Source organism: Moschus berezovskii, chromosome 17, assembly GCF_049115385.1.
Source record: "Moschus berezovskii isolate FMDL1 chromosome 17, NW_MosBer_1.0, whole genome shotgun sequence".
NCBI classification, from domain to species: Eukaryota; Metazoa; Chordata; class Mammalia; order Artiodactyla; family Moschidae; genus Moschus; species Moschus berezovskii.
In genome coordinates, this window is record NC_142476.1 from 38,210,655 (window position 1) to 38,224,606 (window position 13,952).

The 13,952-nt window shown below is 44.0% G+C and overlaps 1 protein-coding gene across 8 annotated transcripts in view; it reads left to right on the forward strand.

Moving 5' to 3' along the window:
- The first annotated feature begins 1,643 nt into the window (after positions 1 to 1,643).
- PRDM2 (PR/SET domain 2) overlaps positions 1,644 to 13,952 on the forward strand; it is a 133,651-nt gene continuing 121,342 nt past the window's right edge. For 6 of the 8 annotated variants that reach the window (XM_088845333.1, XM_055419245.2, XM_088845330.1 and 3 more), the window contains exon 1: positions 1,645 to 1,754. The gene's annotated coding sequence lies outside the window, so the exon portion shown is untranslated. Of the gene's footprint in view, positions 1,755 to 7,636; positions 8,719 to 13,952 lie in introns of those variants that run through there. The other 2 variants (XM_088845334.1, XM_088845331.1) reach the window with 2 other exon arrangements.

A 13,952-nucleotide genomic window follows, 5' to 3' on the forward strand; every position in this document is an offset into this window, starting at 1 on the left:
GTGATGAGAGGATGGAGCACAGTGTTAAAGATGCTGATCTTGAAGACTGATGTAGCCACAAGCCTAGGAATGCTGGCAGTTGCTAGAAGCTGCAAGAGGCAAGATTCTCCCCTAGGGCCTCTAGAGGGAGTGGTCTTGTTGATGTCTTGATTTTGGGTCAGTGATACTGATTTTAGACTTTTGGCGACTGGAACTATGAGAGAATGTACTGCTGGTGTTTTAAGCCACCCAGTTTACAGTAATTTGCTGCAAGAGCAACAGGAAACTAAAACAGCCATTTAAATGAATGAGAACAGCCACTCTTTTCCATGTTCTACCATCTTTTGGCATGTTGCTTTCTAGTACACGTTCTGGCTCACTGTGTCACTTTTAACTTATATGTTCCTTTATTTTCTTTTGCATTCTTTTGAATGCCAGATGGCACATAGATTTTTTTTTAAGTTTATTTGGATACTGGTATTTTGATTATGGGTGGAATATGGGTGGTGGAGTCTCCCTCATTTATTTATCTGATGAGGTTATTATCTTCATTTGTTCACTATACTGGACTAAGTCGTTAGCATCATCCCTTCACAATAAGACGATAATGCATGTTGACTCATCATGTTTTCTTAAAATTAAACCCTAGTCACATAAACAGATTTGTAGGCTCCTTCAGAAGTTTCCAAAGAGAGACCAACTGCATCTAATTTAGTGTGTCTCCTCCTTAGGGTGGGTCCTTTTCACAGGCGCCTTATGCCGCCCATTTCATTTAGATTCTCCCTGATTCCATTCTCAGGGCTTTATCTACAAGTCGTCATGGCCTTAAATACCATCCATATGGGATAGAACCCAACTTTCTGTCTCATCTTCAAACTGCAGCTTTCCCCCCTACTTCGGACTCCTCGCCGACGACTTCCTGCTAGACTTCGCTCCTCGAAAGTCTATAACAGACATCTCCGACTCAAGTAGGCTCATCTCCATGACAGCATTCATTCATCATCATCCAGGCTGTGTACTTCCTCACTTGTAAACTGTTAAGTTCCACAGGACAAGGCCAATGTCATGTTCTGTGCATTACTCCCAGGACGTAGCACACTGCTAGCTACATGGCCAGCAGGCAAGAAATACTCTTTTGTAACGAAGGAACAAATAAACCCAGCTGCACCCTCCCCTTGGAGCTGGATCTTTTGGGGGTAGGCTAGACTGATCCTTTAGAGCGGAGTGAAGAAAGGCGTCTATGTTTCCTCATTTGACAGGGACTTAGTGATAAAGCCATTTTCTTTTTCCCTCCAGGTTCTCGTAGTAACCTTCATTTGCGCAGAATCCCAAGCCTTTGGTGCAGGCAGACTGGTGGTGGCAAGCCCGGGCATGGCCGCCGGGGTCCTCGGGGTCCCTGTGAAGACGGCCGCGTGTCGGGACGAGTGCAGTCCCGGTCGTCGTGCCAGCGAGAACCGAGGTCGCGGCTCCCGGGCGAACACACCTCGGAGCCAGGGCGGCCCGGGTCAGGGCCCTCCGGGAGTCTGAGGCCGGGTTCGGGGTCCTGCGGCGGAGGCGCGTCGGGGGTCTGCGCAGTCGGGGGTCGCGGCCCTCGGCGACGGCACGGGCGGCGCGGGTCCCGGAGGTCGCGCGGCCGGCGCCGCCCGACGTCACTTCCGACCGGAGCCAAGATGGCGGCGGCGCGGCCGCGGGCGCCGGGGCGGGCGGAGCGGTGGCGGCGGTTCGGGCGGCGGCTCTCGGCGCTCTGAGGCGCGGGGCGCGGCGGGCGCGGCCAGGTGAGAGGCAGCCCGGGCGGGTGGCTTCCGGGACGGCGGCGGGCTCCGCGCCGGGACTCCAGTCCCTGCCCGCGAGGAGCGGGGCGGCGGGAGCGACACGCCGGGGATCCGGGCGCGCCGGGCCGGGCGGGCCGGCGGGCGCGCCCCCTCCGCGGTCTCAGCGTCCCGCGCTCGCGGGGCCCCCCGCAACGAGGCGCGGCCCGCGGGCGGCCGGGGTCCGTCCCTCCCGCGCCGAGCCCCCGGGCCCGGCCTTGGACCCCGGCGCGGGGAAGTTGCGGGGTCCGCTTTGTCGCCGTTGGTTAGCCGCGCGCCCCGCGGGGAGGACGGAGCGTGGGCTGCCGGGCGGCGGCGCCGGGCGGGCGGCGGCGACTCCGGCGGGATCCCGGTCCCGGGCCCGCGAGGGTGCCCACCGGTCCCAGAGCCGTTCCAATTCCAAGTGGTCTTGCTCTTGTTTTTTTTTTTGTGTTCCAACCGAACGTGTCTCTCACACTTGCATTCTGAATTTGTTCAGTGTTTCGCGTCTTTGTGTGTTTACTAAATCCACAAAGTGTAGTTTAAGCTCGGAAACGGTCTCCCTCGATAATCCCATCACAGACCCACCGGTGTTTTTGTGTTTAACAGCGCATTTCTCTCTTACGCGTTTTGTTACCAAAGATGCCCACGAACCTATTTTTGATGGTGGCAAGAGAGACACGAAGTAGACCAAGCAGGTCACCGTCTTTCCCCTCACCTCCGTGGTGGCTCCCGACCCACGCGTGAACGCCTGGCCACCATGTGTCCAGACACGAGCTTCGGGAACAATCCCACGTCAACCCGGGGAGTCCACAGTACCTCCACTACGCAGCTGTAATTTCCCCAGAGAGAGGACACGCATGCCGGCCCCTCATCTTCCATTGAGCCTTGTGTTGGGGTTCTGGTTTTATTTCAGAACGCGTTTTGGTGAATCCCAGTTAAGTCTTTTAAATCCCTCTGATGAGACACTAAAATGGCCCTACCCAGAAGGCGATTAAAATATTAAAGTTTTTGTTTACTACGGGTTTATTGTTAAAAGCAGTCACAGTCTTTTAACAACAAACAGACCCTTTCAGTGGTTCTCTTAAGATGCCAGACAGACTTCATCTCGATTTGATCAGTTGCATGCAAGTATGTTGGGGAAATGTAGGCCTTTAAACATTTTTCTTAAACATGTTATGAAATGTGCTGTACAGATATTAAGGAGGAGGAACTGAGAGATATATTGTATGTTCCTTTTTAGTAGGGTCTTGTTTTTGAGGTGGCATGCAACTGCCCTTTCATTCTCCTGTAGGCTTCCTTACGAACACTCATTTGCCCACATTGTTTACACATAGAATCTCAGTATAGCCTTGAGAGGATCTTTAAAGATAGTCCAGCTCCCTCAATTCAAGCATTGGAAACTGAGATTGAAATTCATAGTGGGACTGACGTTTCTTCACAGCTTCTAGTATTCCAGGGCTCTTTTTACACATCTTTTTTGGTTTGGTTTAAATAAGTTAATATATTTGAAGTGCTTAGAAAATCACCAAGTGCATAATCAAAGCGCTCAATAGAGGTTCGTTTTTGTTGATTCTGAAGACGGTTTTTTTCATTGAAAAGTCGGCAGGTTCACATTTATTTTTTCTTGTTTTGTGGACAGTTCCTGAAACAATTGGGCGTAAATATGTAATAACGTGTTAGTTTTGTAAGTACAAAATGGAACAAAAGATTCTCACTCTAGGAGTGTTTTAAAATGGAGAAAAACACAAAGAAGGAATAGAAATAGACCATTCCCTTCCCGCTCAGATAACCACTGTGAACATTTTGGCAGACCTCCTCCTTACTGTCTCTTGGTGTGCGTGTGTGTATTTTCTTTTCTTGTTTATATTTATTCACTTCTGTATGTTTGCACTTTGTACAGGATAGATATCATATGCTATATATTGTTTGTAATCTCTCTTCCTTTATGATACTGTGAGCATATATCCATGCCACTAAATCTTCAATGCGATTTTTAATGGCCATATTGTATAGGGTGGGCCATTATTTATTTATCAATTCCATATTCATCAGTAAGGTTTCAACAGCTTGAGATTTTCTTTTTGTTAAAATTTGTTTAAAAGTTTTTTCTATTGTGGATTTTCAAGCCCTGTCATCTTTTTAAGATACGTGAAAAATGTAAATTCTGTTTTTTAGCCTCTAAAGACTCATTTTTCCTGCCAGTGCAGTTTGAAGAAATAGCGCTCCATTTTAGCTCCGTTTTATTCTCCCTCAGCTGGGTGTGTGCAGTTACAGACATATCTGCGCGAATATTCTTTTGATGATTATTTTACCTTAGATATTTGTTTATTCATGGGACTGTTTCTTTAAGCTGCCCATCTCTTTTCAAGTTCCAGATCTGATTTACAAACCTTTTAAGCCCTGTTAAATCATAGACTTTCCAGGATGGAAAGCACCTTAGGTTATTTACTATTTTCATGTCTTCTGACTTGCTTTTCATGCTATTTTTAATCCTCGTGCAGAAGAAGAAAAAGCCCGTGGGCTGTGTTAGAAAACTCCGTAGTAGGGAGCAGAGAGGGAGTAGGTGGACAGTGGGGGGAGATTGTCAAGCTTGTGTGGCAACATGTAGATCTAGGGAGTTTCCAGGTGATGGGGACGTTACCCGACAGTGGTGACTGCTGATCCTGCTGACATCTGTCCAGGGCTGTGCAGTTTGCCTGGAGCTCATCAGCTGTGCCTTCGCTCCTCCGAGTGTTTGCTTAGAGGTCTGGGATACTCTTCTGGCCCTCTCCTTTTGAAATTAGATGCTTATCTATAGCCGATAAAGTCATCTTCATAGGGTGACTAAAGTAGTACTTAGATCCGATTGGAACAAGGTTTCTTAACCTCAACGTGGTTGTGGGGCGGGATCATTTGTCGGTGGGAGCTGTCCTGTACCTTTGGCAGTGTCCCTGACCTTTGCCCACCAGATGCCAGTGGCACCCCCCTCCAAGTTGTGACAATCTGTAAACCCTCCAGACATTGCAAGATGTCCCTTTAGGGCAAAATCACCCCAGTTTTTAACCACTGCTTTAAAGGAGGACCCGTCTCACTGGATGGTTGAATCATAGAAGCAGTTTATGGAATCTCTTTAGTCAAAGAACTGTAAGAATATATGCCACATGGTTTATGTGAAGTTCCCCTTGAAGCCAGGGAACAGGCTTGCTACAGGTAGAAGTTCTTTTCCTGAGTTTGGTTTTATGACTTTGTCCATTTAATTTTTTTTTTTAATCTTTTGGCCGTGCTGCATGGCATGTAGGCTCTTTGTTCCTCCATGAGGGATTGAACCCATGCCTCCTACGTTGGCAATGCAGTCTTAATCATTGCACCACTAGGGCACTCCCAATTTTATGACTTTGTTGAATGGTCACTTTTGGCAGTTTTGCTTTAGTGCCCCTTTCACGGCAAGAGATAAAGGAACTTGAGGTAACATGGAAACTGTGGAGAAGTTTTCTTGATATAGGATCAGCATTCCCAGTATGTAGATTAAATTATTATGAACTTTAAATTTTCATAGAATTGAAACATGGTGAATAATTTAAGCTTGTGGTCTATTATACTGAATAGCACAAAAACAGTGGTCTTTTTGTCTAGAAAATGGAACTTAGTGGAGCAGCCCCTTGAAAATTGCAGGAAGAAGCCTAACTAATTTTTCTAAAATTTCCTTTTTAAGGAAAAAAAAAACACAATTCAGGGTTATGAACTGTGAACTTTATGAAGTTCATATGAACTTATGAACTTTATGAAAGTGAAAAATTTGTCCTGAAGAAATAAAGTTTACTTTTGCAGTGTTTAGCTAACTTCATTACTTTATAGCTTAAACATAGGTTATTAATATTTGTGACAAACCTATACCTTCCCCTGGAGGGAAAATTACAAATTGTCAAGTGTTTATTTGAATTCTTTAAAAGAATAGATAGTATAGATTGAATTTTTATTGTAGCATCAGTAATCTTTAATAAGTTGTAATAATAGTAATAATAATAAATGTCAGAACTCACTGATAAAAAAAGAGAGGTGCTCTTGAACCACATTTGGTAATGGAGTTGTTTTCTGAATGACAGACTATCTGAATGTACAGAATCACATTCATTCACTGGAATGAATGCTTGTGTCACTTAACTATTCTTTCTTAAAGAGAATGCCTTTCTTTCCCCACCTCCACTTCCCTGAAGCATGAATTAGAGTTATTGTATGTAATAAATCTGGTTCATTTGGAGTGAAATATGCTTATAATATTTTTCTCAGTACCGTATAATATTTTTTCTTAGATTCTTGGTTCATGTCATCTACTCTGTTTTCATTTATTAGTCCTTTGGAACATGCAACTGAATACTTATGTATTTGCCAGCCATTTCGGTGAAAAGAATATTTTGTACCTCTTGCAATAAATCATATGATAGGCTTTGCTTTGAAAGAGCTAAATTATTTCTTGGCATAGCTTGCCTGAAATATGGAAAGCAAAATGAAACTGTTAGTTTGATTACAATGGGCAGCCTGTCTGGAAATTGGTAAAACCTACAGATTTTACATGTGCTTATATGTAGTTCCACTGAGACTACGTTAAATTCTGGTGGGAAAATTCTGTGGTATTGTCAAGTAATTTAAATGATGCCATCAGTATTTGAAAAGAGTTGTGAGATTCATCAGCCCTTATTATATACAACTATGAATGCTGCGCATTTCATAAGGCCTTTTTAAGACCATGTAAATTAAGCATACGTTGGAGGATCAGTATGAAAACTAGATCCTAAATGTTTCCTGTTCCAAGAGACTTATTTTAGGGACTTTGCCATCATCCTGAAAGGCCTAATATTAAAGTATACCTAAAAGAAGGAATTTTAAAAAGGAAGGACTCTTAGGATAGATGTGTGAAGCTCTGTTACCTCTTGTTAGAGGTTGTTGAGCAGCTCAGTTCCCTTGTTTTGGGAGATGAATATTGTGTTAGTGCAGTTCTCTGATAATAGAGTGCTGCCTCGATATACAGAATGAACTATATCCCAGGTATGTTCAGGGACGGCAATATTTCCGGCAGTGGGAGGGGTAGGACAGTTATCTTCTCTCCCGTCTTTGTATTTGAAAAGTGAGTACAGTGATTACCTCTATCTTTTATTGAGATCTTTTAAGATGAACAGATGAATATGTGAGCAAGCAGTTTGAGATTCTTTAGGTTTTCAAAAACAATACTAGCATTTTGCTTAGTTTTTTTTTTTTTAATAGGTATTGAGGGATGTTGTTCTTTAGTCGCTAAGTCATGTCTGACTCTTGCATCCTGTGGACTGTAGCTTGCCAGGCCCCTCTGTCCAGGGCATTTCCCAGGCAAGAACCCTGGAGCCGGTTGCCATTTCATTGTCCGGGGAGCATTCCCCACCCAGGGATTCAGCCCACATCTCCTGCATTGGCATGCGGATTCTTTACCACTAAGCCACCAGGGAAGCCCATTGAAGGCTAATGTGGCACAAGGATTTCTTGGAAGAGAAATCCTTCCAAGTTGTTTCTGAGTCCTAAAGTTTTTTTGCTTGTCCCATCCTCCCTCTACTGAACATGGTGAAAGGGGAAACTTTCTTCCTGCTTTCTTCCATGCCTTTCACACAGCCCAGTCCTTTGTCTTCTACACTCTTGCTGGGTATTTTTTCCCTTGGAATTTCCTCTGTCTCTGGGTCTTCCCCTGGTGGCTCAGAAGGTAAAGAATCTGCCTGCAATGAAGGAGACCTGGGTTCAATCCCTGGAAGATCCTCTGGAGAAGGAAATGGCTACCCACTCCAGTATTCCTGCCTGGAGAATTCTATGGACAGAGGAGCCTGACTGGCAATAGTCCATGCGACTAACACACTTTCCTCTGTCCATAGGCACCCCCTTGTGGCTGAAGACTTCTAGATCTCAGTCGCCCTCCTTGAAGACAATCTGTGCTGGGACTTTTTTCCCGTTTCCGAGGATGTCTGGCCCCTCTTCTCAGAGTCTCTAAAATGGAACTCACCACCTTCCACTTAAATACTGCCTGTACTTCTGGCTTATCTGTCTTTAAAATACATTCATTCTTCTTGTCAGTCACATTCCAGATTTTGTTGAACTCATCTTCACCATCTCTTTTTACCTCCTGTTAGGTTAGAAAACACATTCTGTTCATTCTTCCTCTGCAGCGTTAGTCACATTTTTTGGTTCTTTTCTGCTATCATCAGGGTTTCAAAGGTTTATTGCTTGTCATTCCAGATTCTTAGCTGGCTTGCCTGGCCCCAGTCTTTCTGGCTGCCCTTTCCTCTCCTGCCTCCTCACGCTAACCTGTCACTTTAACCTTCCTACACTGTTAGGCCTCACTTGGTTTGTGGCAGTTCTCAAACTTTTCTGGGGCGTGTTACCCACCCCAGGGCAAAGCTGCCCTCCTGATGGGCAGCCTGGAAGCGGGCTGTTTCCCTGGGCTCCTCCTGCCCACATGCGTTCACTGGCTCTGTTTTTAAGAAAATCCCTGTTTCCATCTTTCTCTAAAGATCCTTAGGACTTGTGTCAGGAGGGGACTGGGAGGAGACTGATTTCTCCTTCACTATCTTCGAGGAAGATTTCCTACAGGTCAAGTTTACTTTTAACCTGGAACTCAGACACCACCCCTTATGCTGGGAAAGATTGAAGGCAGGAGGAGAAGGGGACGACAGAGGACAAGATGGTTGGATGGCATTACTAACTCAGTGGACATGATTTGAACAAACTCCGGGGGATGGTGAAGGACAGGGAAGCCTGGCGTGCTGGCGTCCATGGGATCACAGAGAGTCGGACACGACTGAGCGACTGAACAACAACAGATGTCCCAAGAATTGTCCCATCTATGGTGGGACAGAACTGCGGAGCTCGGCGCAGACCCTGGCTTCAGGGGCACTGTCTGGCTTACACCAGCCGGTGGCACCAAGAGGTGGTCCTTCATCGTACATTGAGGCCCCAGGTAGGGGGAGGCATTCCTCTTTACCTTGAAACAAGAACCACTAATTATTTATTTTGAGAAAATGTGTTGTTCAGTTACTGAGTCGTGGAGTTGAGGAAACATACTTTCCTTTAAACAATAAAAATTCATATATGTATAAGAGCTTCTTAAATTGCAGAGCAGTACACAAACATCACTCTGCAAACAGTTTTTGTTGTTGTTTAGTTGCTAAGTCATGTCCAACTCTTTTGCGACCCCATGAACTATAGCCTGCCAGGCTCCTCTGTCCATGGGATTTCTTAGGCAAGAATACTGGAGTGGGTTGCCATTTCCTTCATTCAGGGAATCTTCCCAACCCAGGGATCAAACCCAGGTCTCCTGCATTGGCAAGCAGATTCTTTACCACTGAGCCACCAGGGAAGCCCCTGCAAACAGTAGGTAATGCTGTTGAGACTAGAAATAGTTACATATTTAGAGGATAGACTCCAAACTTCAAGTTTCATTTAAAGTAGATGAGTCACTCCCTACCAAAATAATAATAAACTCTTGGGAGAAAATCTCAAGAAATGCATTGATTGTTTACCCTGGCATCTTAGCAAGATATAGTTGTTACTGTTACCTGGTGTAACTAGTAATTTTGCTATAGGTTGTTCACTTACGAGTTTCAGAAGTCTCCTTGTCATTTATGTGTAGTTTGTGGAGGGTGAGTTTTCCTATATACTTTACCAGAAAGCCTCTGAGCAGCCACTTGTAAGATGACTATATTGACACTCAGGTTTGAAAAGATGCATACTTGAATGGCAAGACCAGTCCCTCACAGTACTGAAGCTTTTGTCCCCTTTACAGAAAATTCACAAGTATTTTGCAGGGTTCCTGAAAGTCCCTCAATTTTTAATGTTTAATCACATCAGTTACATCTGCATTGGAAACTCCAGTGGAAGAATAGTAACTCAAAGGGGTTAATTGAGAGTTCATTTTATTTGGGGAATTGTGAAGTGAGCTGTCATGGGGCAGCTCCTTGTAGAAAGTCTGTTTGAGTTGGAAGCTTGGGATTTGAGTGTGAGAAAAGAATCAGCTTAATTTTTCTTATATAATGATTTAAAGTTTTTATACAATTAACATGGGAAAATGTTACAAAAGCATCATTTTATAGGAAATTCTTTGAGTTTAATTCTGTTTTGCAGAATATATGGAGAATGTGTAGTCAACAGTTGGTTAATTATAATTGTTAGCAGAGAGATAGAAATTGAAATAATGATCTTGAATCTGTGCATAGTTCTCATCAGACAGCAGAGACTGGCTAGAAAGCATTTGTAGAATTTTTGTAGAAACCCAAAACAAAACCTAAAAGTTTTGATGTAGTAAATTACATGTTCAGCATATTATAGTGACAGGTGTATCAGTTCAGTTCAGTTGCTCAGTCGTGTCCGACTCTTTGCGACCCCATGAATCACAGCACGCCAGGCCTCCCTGTCCATCACCAAATTCCGGAGTTCACTCAAACTCATGTCCATCGAGTCGGTGATGCCATCCAGCTATCTCATTCTCTGTCGTCCCCTTCTCCTCCCGCCCCCAATCCCTCCCACCATCAGAGTCTTTTCCAGTGAGTCAACTCGTTGGATGAGGTGGCCAAAGTATTGGAGTTTCAGCTTTAGCATCAGTCCTTCCAGTGAACACCCAGGATTGATCTCCTTGCAGATTAGTGGCCTCTAAGTGAATAATTTATTTTCCAAATAGCCCCCCAAACTAAATTGAGTTAAAAGAAAAGACCCCGATTCTGGGAAAGGTTGAAGGCAGGAGGAGAAGGGGACGACAGAGAATGAGACGGTTGGATGGCATTGCTGACTTGATGGACATGAGTTTGAGCATGTTCCAGGAGTTGGTGATGCCCGGTATGCTGCAGTCCATGGGTTGCAGAGAGTTGGACAGGACTGAGTGACTGAACTGAACTGAATATCAGTAACTTACAGGTGGGCTTCCCAGGTGGTGTTAGTGGTAAAGAACCCGCCTGCAGTGTAGGAGACATGAGACACCGTTTTGATCCCTGTGTAGGGAACGTCCCCTGGAGGAGGGCATGACAACCCACTTCAGTATTCTTGCCTGGAGAATCCCATTGGCAGAGGAACCTGGCAGGCTACAAAGTGGGGTTTCAAAGAGTCGGACACAACTGAAGTGACTTAGCATGCATATAGTGAATGTGCAAATCAAATATTTATATTCCTAATTCTTTGCCCTTCCGCTCAGACTTAGACTAATCTTAAAGAATCTGCTATTGCTTTTTCTTTAAAGGCTTTTCATATTGTTTTGTACGCTTCACAAGTCTACAAAGGACAGATACAACAGTTCGATGTGTTATATGTATTGCATTAATGTTAGTCTGTGTCTGTCTTTTGTTTGATCTGCCTTATCTCAGATGAGGTGATAGAAGTATGGCTGGGCCTGCAGGGATGGTCTGACCCTGGAACTGCCTGTTTCTATGGGGTTTCCTGCATATTTTTAGATTTTCTGGTCTCTGGCTGCTGTGTCAGATGACAGCAGCTTAATAGTTGTTCATATTGTCTTGATCTTCTAAGGGACCAGTATTTGAATAAAGACCCTCCTAATTATTTTACTGTTGCTGTATTCATACTGATCTGCTGCTGCTGCTGCTGCTGAGTCACTTCAGTCGTGTCCGACTCTGTGCGACCCCATAGACGGAAGCCCACCAGGCTCCCCTGTCCCTGGGATTCTCCAGGCAAGAACACTGGAGTGGGTTGCCATTTCCTTCTCCAATGTGTGAAAGTGAAGAGTGAAAGTGAAGTCGCTCAGTCGTGTCCGACCCTTAGCGACCCCATGGACTGCAGCCTACCAGGCTCCTCCATCCATGGGATTTTCTAGGCAAGAGTACTGGAGTGACTTGCCATTGCCTTCTCCGTCAGAAATACTACGTGCCTTCAAATTCTTTAATCCACTTCTTACCACTTGTGTTTTTATTGGAACACATTCTGTTAGATGTTTGTATCTAAAAATCATAAATGATATTGACATGCAACTAATTAGAAACTGAGGGCCATCGGAAACTGATAACAAATGAGATAAATTAATAAAGTCTGGGGAAGCTAATAACAAGCAAGATAAATTAATAAAGTCTTAAGCAATTAAATAAGAAGTGAGATTTTTAAAAATATGTTGGGAACACACAGAACTCTACTCAGTGCCCTGTGGAGACCTAAATGGAAGGAAATCTAAAAAAGAGTGTGGCTATTTATACATACACTTTATTCTCTTTTCTGTTCATACTGATCATGTATAGTTAAATCATCTTTATGATATTTAAATATTTGTACAGATAATTTGTCCTAGAATTTGAAAGCAGTATCTTGAAAAGTTAAGTACGTGGATGTTATTAAAAACTTCGATCAGTAAAATCAAGATCAAGCTTTTAGTTTTCTAAGAGCATATGTTGTTAGTGAAGTATATTTGGTGATAGAAATTCACATGCTCTAAATTTGTGAATCTGTCTAGTGTAATTTATCTGAAAAACATCAGCAGGTGGAATGGAAGGAAATGTAGACATTTTAAAGAAGGTTTGGTCAGGCATAGAAATCCAAACAAGAAGCTAAGAGTCTATGGTCAGAAAAGTCTGGGATTTTAAGTTTTTCATTATTTACTACTGGAAAATTGGAGGCACTTAATTATTAAGCATTTTATTTAAAGTTTGATAGAATTCCTCAGTTTCAGTGATAGGTGTGGAAGGATTCCTCTCGGCCGCTACACTGGTATGATTGATACTTCAAGTTACCATGTTTGATAAAACACAGACCCGGAGATAACTGTGTTAGAAAAGTGGGTATATAAATCAGTGCTGTTAAAGTCAACACTGAATGTAAAAGTTTTGTAGAACTGCCATGCACTTCCACAGGGGTTTTACAATCCTGGAGGAATCTTAGGGAAGATATTCCAATAACAGAGTTTAGAATCTATAGTTGCTTTAAAATGTATTATCATAGTGCAGCTAGTACATGATTACTACAGTTCAGAGGTTCTCTACCAGAAGGGGACCTGAGGATGTGTGTGTGGGTAGTTTTGGTTGACAAAATGCTCAGAGGCAGCTGCTGGCATTGATTTCGCAGTGCAGAGCTAAGTGGCCTTAATGAAAGGGACAGTCCTGTGCTGGAGTGAATATTCCGCTCAAAATGCAGTGGGCCTGTGTTGAGACACTGCCAAAATCTTAGTTCTTTTCTTGTAACATCTCTTGTTTTTAGTATAGTTTAATATTCTAATTTAAAATATCATTTGAGAAGTTAGTGTTAGATTTGTGATGTTTTTGATTATCGTAAAATATTTTAGATATATAATCTGATAATGTGAGTCAAGAGAGAGAAAGAAAAAAAAAAGAGGGTCTTGTTTTTAGCAATTAGGATTAGAAGTGATAGAGAGGAGGGTCCAAGCATACAGCATCAAGAGTAAATAGTGAACCCTTAAAGATGTTAAGGTCCTTCTAGTTTTTGGAACGGAGAAGGAAATGGCAACCCACTCCAGTGTTCTTGCCTGGAGAATCCCAGGGACGGTGGAGCCTGGTCGGCTGCTGTCTATGGGGTCGCACAGAGTCGGGCACGACTGAAGTGACTTAGCAGCAGCAGCAGCAGCAGCAGTTTTTGGAAAGAAATGATATTGTTGCTTCTATTTAGTTGCTAAGTTGTGTCTGACTCTTTGCGACCCCATGAACTGTAGCCCACCAGGCCCCTCTGTTCATGGGATTTCCCAGGCAAGAATACTGGAGTGGGTTGCCATTTCCTTCTCCAGGGGATCTTCCCGAACCAGGGATCGAACCTGCATCTCCTACATTGGCAGGCTGGTTCTTTACCATTGAGCCACCAGGGAAGCCTGAAGAAAGGATGCTGCTGCTGCTGCTAAGCTGCTTTAGTCGTGTCCGACTCTGTGACCCCAGAGACGGCAGCCCACCAGGCTCCTCCGTCCCTTGGATTCTCCAGGCAAGAACACTGGAGTGGGTTGCCATTTCCTTCTCCAATGCATGAAAGTGAAAAGTGAAAGTGAAGCCGCTCAGTCAGGTCCGACTCTTAGCAACCCCATGGACTGCAGCCCACTGGGCTCCTCTGTCCATGGGATTTTCCAGGCAAGAGTACTGGAGTGGGGTGCCATTGCCTTCTCCGGAAGAAAAGATGAATGCCGTCTAATTTGGACAGAGAGGGAACAGACAGTGTAGAAAGTCAGATTATTATTAACTCATGTAACAATCTGAATTACAAGTTTTT